Source organism: Anneissia japonica, unplaced genomic scaffold (assembly GCF_011630105.1).
Source record: "Anneissia japonica isolate Jap-2015-1 unplaced genomic scaffold, ASM1163010v1 scaffold674_len412849_cov176, whole genome shotgun sequence".
Lineage (NCBI taxonomy): Eukaryota > Metazoa > Echinodermata > Crinoidea > Comatulida > Comatulidae > Anneissia > Anneissia japonica.
The window spans coordinates 303,096-309,451 of NW_022753836.1; positions in this window are offsets into that span (position 1 = coordinate 303,096).

The window sequence follows — 6,356 nt, forward strand, 5'->3', positions numbered from 1 at the left end:
GTTTGCTTTTGTATGGTTTCTTGCATAACGTGGTTCTTAGTCTTTAATATTAATATCATGGTTTTAATGTGCTAAGGTAGCTAACTATGAAAAAAAAGTAAACTTCTTAAAATCAGCAATTACACAATCAGTAAATGAAGTACTGTATAATGAAATTACGAGATACGAGAAGCTTTATTGCAATTTTTTATCATAAAAAAGACCAAGAAAACACAGTACAATAACATCACAAAAAAGGACACGAAATGCTAAATAAATAAAAAATTTCATGAAATAAAACAAAGTAAAAAAATTACAAAAAGCTCAAAAATAAAGCAAAAAAGGGATTAGGCCTAAGAGAGAATAGAATTGGATATATTTACAATTTTATATACAATTTAGAAACATTGAAGCAAAATATGTACATATCAGCGATTCTGAGTAAAAAATTTTAAAAGGTATAAAAAAGTTAAATTTATAATTAGGCGATAATTAAATTGATATTTACAAAACGATTAAAATAAATTCATAAAAAAAAATTAATATAAGATTTACAAATAAAATTATTTAAGGATTACATATTTTTTTTAAATTATTTAAAAAGTCTAGAAAGATAGCGTTACCAGCATGTGCTCAGTCTACCAATTATTGAAAAGACCACAGTTAATAATAAAACGTTTTGACCTTTCGCATCTAACTTTAGGGAGGTCATAGGCTTTCTTAGAATGCAAGTTGTACTTATTAACTGTTATTTTCCCAGTATTGTCGTTTTTTAATTGTTCTCTAATTTCTCCATTGTCTAAGTTCCCCTTAAGGTAGGTTTTAGTAACATAATAATAATAATAATATTTTAATAATAATAATAATATTAGTAATTAATAATAATAATAGTAATAATAATAATAATAATAATTATAATAATAATAATATTATTATCATTGATTATGCATGGAACACAACATCTCCCTGGTGGAATATTCCATAATATTGCTGTATGAAATAAATCAGCACCTATTGGCACACATACTTCCTAGATACTGTACCATTTATACTCCTGGGAGGAGAGAGACAACATGAACAAAGTGACTTCCCATGGCCACAAGTGACTTTCATGGATTCAAACTCCAAACTGAATGCTGTGGGTCTTAGCCACAACCATTACACCAACTGTTTCCACATTGTTCCAATGTGAATGTAAGCCTATCAAGGATACTTTAAACTTGATAACAAAAACATTGGTAAGATGAGATAAGTGTTATTTGGTACACGCTCAATAGCATAGATTTTTATTTCTATTTTTTAAATTTTAACTGAGTTCCTATTATAGTCATGTGTTGTGAAACATAAACATACTGTACACGAAATCTACAAAGTTAATCAAAAAATTCAAAAATTCAAAATTTACAACCAAACAATATTTTTGAAGACTTTAAAAATGATCCACAATACTTAACACACATTGCACTATTCATCAATTATAACATTCTTTTTCAAGTATGTAAGCTAAAATAAAGCTACTGTATATATAAGGGGTCGTTCACAATTATTAATATTTTCACAAGTGTACAAACAGTACTCTTTTTCGGAACCCCTCCAGGAAGTGTACAAACAAATTTTGATTTTGCAAAACCATTCTCCATTTTTTTGTGAAGTCAACTAAAGCTATGTACTTGGTTGCTTAAAAATAGATATTATATCCATGGTTACATTATAATTTTACCATTACTTTACAAATTGAAAGTTATTTTGAATCAACATTTTTATGCATAATGTAAAAGTACAAATTTGTCCTCCCCATGGCATACTGTTTGCACACTTGTAGAAATGTTGATAATGTTGAACGACCCTTAAGTGAGAATAATTGCTTTTTTTTAAATAAATAATTAAGCCCCATATCTGCTCACTCACACAAACGGACACCATAACAAAATTCTCAAAAAAGGTGATCAAACTAAAATATTACTTGTAGTTTATTAAAGTTTAGAAATTTACACTGAAACCAAATATACTTCTGTGAATTTAAAATGTTGAAATGTTGTGTATGTGTGTGCTCTCATATTTTATTTTAATGTATTATCTCTTCGAAAGAACTTTTGTTAATTTTCTCTGTTTTGTACTGTTTGGCCGGGGCCCTATTAATGGGTACTTGGCTTTAATCTCTCTGAACCGGAAGGGTCACCCTTATTATATATGATACTAATAATTTTAAAAAATTGAATTCGTATACTTATATTAAAACAATTTTGTATTCTTCCTTATTCCTTTCTGCCAATATTATTTACACTGACATTGAAATTAGAATGTTTTATGCATATTTTAATGTTAATTAAAAATGTTTATAAAGTTACATTTTGCATTTTCTTTCACCATACAGTGCTTAATTTATAAGAAAGTATAATACCTACTCAAAGTATTGAAATACATGCCATTGTGTTGGGATTCAATATTTCAACATTAATTACTGTATATGTCATCATCAAGAATTAGTGCCTTATATTTATGGAAGTAAGAAATGTCTAAATTGACTAAGAAACCAACATTTGCGACTTATAGTGTACCTTTATAGATTGTAATTGCAAAATGTTTGCTTAGGCTAGGCCTATGGTACAGTAGTATGATGCAGGCTACATAGTACAGAGCTGCCATCATTGATCCAATAAACAGGCTGAATTATCCTGATATGTGGCTCTCAATCATCCTCAATGAGTCAAAAAAATAGGTTGATGACATCCCTTTTAAAAGCTTATGGGATTGTTTTCCCATTAGGACATTTGTACCTCTGTGAATTCAAACCGTAATACTAAGAAATGTCTTACCTCATTTAAGAATAGGATGTGGTCCACCTAAAAGGGAAACATCAAAGCCATGTAGCTGTCATCACTAAATATCACTTTTGTGCTATTTTGTGTCAATAGTCATCTGGATTCAAATTGTTAAAAACACAATAATTGTAAATTCCAGAAACCTTTGCAGGGGCGTAGGCTGCTAGAACAAAAAAATGTTTGTATGCTTTTCTAATTAATACTGTTGCATGTGTGACTATATGAAAGTAATTAAAACAAGAATAATGTCTTTTGATGTATTTTAAAAATCATGATAACATTTAAAACCCATTAATTCACATTAGGCTGTTGCTTTGACTATACATTTCCCCAGTACAGTACAAACAAATACAAACAGTAACATACCCCATGGATGGCAAAAGGAACAAGGGAAAACAGTGTAAAAGATTAAGAGATGATATTGATATTTATTGGGGAAGAGTGAAATGATGCAACACAGCAAGAGAAAAAGATTGATTTGGCGTCAACATCCTGAAACCTTTGTCCAGCAGTGGACCGGCATTAGCTGATGTTGAAGCCTCTGAACGTGGTTGAACTTTGAGTAGGTTACAGCTTAATCTACCATATGGGATTACAACCCAGACAAACCCAGCCGCAGGAAGAATCTGAGATGATCCACCCTTTGATAATTCCGTTTTATCATTTTATAATTTTAACACCAATTTTATTTTTAAAATAATCTTTAATTCATATACAGTATTTAATACTTATTTATTGTTAAGGATAGGCCTAATATTTTACTGCAATATGCATAATATGCCTATATATATATTGCCATAAAATATTAGGCCTATCCTTAACAATAAATAAGCATAGGGCTACACTTATTGATCTATAGGAAAATACAGTTATAGATTTATTTATTGAAACAGCTAACTTAAATACGATAACAAAATTTACACTAGGATAAATTTGGAAGTAGCGACTGTATACACAAATTGAATAAGCAACAGAAGTTGCAGCGTTTTTTTTATAGGAAATATTTCTTGTTTATTTACCTTTTATGAATTTTATTGGTTGAGGGCAAAGGTTGTGTATTTTATGGTAATTTCGTATTGAACCTAGTTGTAGCTGGTCTCTCTGTCTCTCTTGGTCTGAAAAGTTCTTTGAAAATATACCCATAAAATTATATAATCAATGATTTTTTTGTTCAAGAAGTCTTTTTTGTGTGATTACTTTATTCAAAAATATTTGATTTAATCCAATCCAATATTAAAAGCTACAGTACCTACAAAAATTATGTGGAAAATAACTCTACGATACTGTGACTCGAACTAGGGCGGCCTTGATACTGGTAAGGATGGGAAGAGTTTTACCATTGCACTGTTACACCCGACACTGTGATGGTCAGTGACTTTTCTACCTTTTATAAACCGTATTGGTTGGTGGCAAAGGTTGTTTATTTATTTTATGGTAATGTTGCATTTAGTTTTAAAAAAAAATTCAAGTTGCTATTAATAAAACTTTAATTTAACCATTTATTATAATATTTAAAATATTTAGAATGACATATTTTCTAGGCACATCTGTGTTTTATGGTCTTTGTTTTTATTTCTTGCATGTACTGTACCAATAGAAAAACCCTATGCAAAATAATAGGAAAATGGGATAGAGCATGGAGGAAATAATAATATTAATATACGTCCTCCATGGATAAAGGAAAAGCAGAATGGGAAAAACCAAAACACCATGTAATATTAATAATAGCTTTCCCACTGACATGGAAAAGCCAAATGAAGAATCAGAACAGAAACAACAGCTTTTCCGCTGTTGTGGGAAAAGCCAAATTTTACCATAGTTTCTATTTAGGAAGTTAATGGAGGATGTAACAAATTAAACTTAAAATAATAAGTGTATAATTCTTTTTGAAAGTAACATAGAATAAATAAATTTGGATACTGTAGAAGTATGGATTGCATTTGTATCCATGTTTGTCATCGGCATTTTCAATATGCAGATCTCGGATATAGATATAAAAATGGAACGATCGATTGATTGATATAAAAATAAGACCCCCCCCCCCCACACCGAGTAATGTTGGCAAAACTATAAAAAAATTATCTTTAGGATGAGTCTTATTCCTATTGAGATAGGCAAGTCTGTTTCCTTATATTTTGTTTTATAATACTGTATTTTGTGTTTTGCTTTATTTCTCCTTGTGATTGTGCTAAAAAATTAGGGATAATAATAAGGTTTTTTTATAAGAAAGTATAATACATACTCCAAGTATTGAAATGCAAACCATCGTGTTGGGGTTCAATATTTTGGTATTAATTATGTCATCATCAATAATGATGATGACATAATTAATATTGAAATATTAAATCCCAACACTTTGACATGCATTTCAAGACATGGAGCATGTACTGATGATGACATAATTAATGTTAAAATATTGAATCCCAACACAATGGCGTGCATTTCAGTACTTATTGTTTAGATTCTTCAAATAGTTGTTAGATTACTAATGACCACACACTCACCTATTAGCTGCACTTAAGTCTTGATTTTATTTTCTAATGATTAACTTCTTTTTTTTTTCTAATGCCTAATATGTGAATTTACAGTGAAATATAAAGTATTTTTCATCCTATGATTGGTGCAAGTTAGTTATTGTTAAAATAAAGAAAATCGTTCTATATATAGCAGCTTCTTAATGCCATAAGGTATCAACTTTAGTATCTTGTTGTTCGCTGCATTCCTCTTAACCTTTCTAAACCACATTAATTTGCCATTGAAAAGGTAAACTGTGTGATGCCTGGAATGTTGAAATCAACCAGTGAGAATCTAAGTACCTCATAAAGCCTAGTATAATTATTGGGATGCATATATTATGGTCATAAATTAAAATGTTTTTATTCCAGAGTTTTCCCCGACATTTCAAAGCTCAACAGCATTTAGATTGTAATGAGGTTTTCAGATCCTCTGTTGAAGTACTGTAGCTTAGGTGAGACTTTCTTTATACCTTGTTTAGCGAACCTGCCGACTGCAAATATTGATGATTTTGAATAAAAATAAAACTTTATTTTTGGCCAATTAGCGTACCTGCCACCAAGAAAAAGTGGAAATTTTACATAAAAAATTAAAGTTTTTCTTTACTGTATTTTTATTACGCCCTGAGCTGCATTGAAATGTCCAAAGATAAGGTATGTATATTTCTTCCTAATAATATAAATTTGAAGCATTTAACCATCCTATTTTACATTCACCAATAAAATTTTATATTAATTTTCTCCTCCGTCTAGATGATTTTGGCAAACAATTAAAATAAGAAAACAAATTTTTATTTTTATTCTGCCCTCCTCCGATAATCTTTTAAAAAATAAGTGCGCAAAACAAGGAATAAAAAAAAATTCTCACTTACTCTAGTGTTTAGGCTATTTTGCTATTTACAGCTCAGTGCAGTATTAGGTGATTGTGTGATCAACTGAAGCTCCACTGGCAGTGCTAGGATTTCCCAAACGGCGGGGCAACAACCCAACAGGCAGGGCAAGAGTAGAACTTTGGCGCTTAATGCCATCCAATGGCCATAGA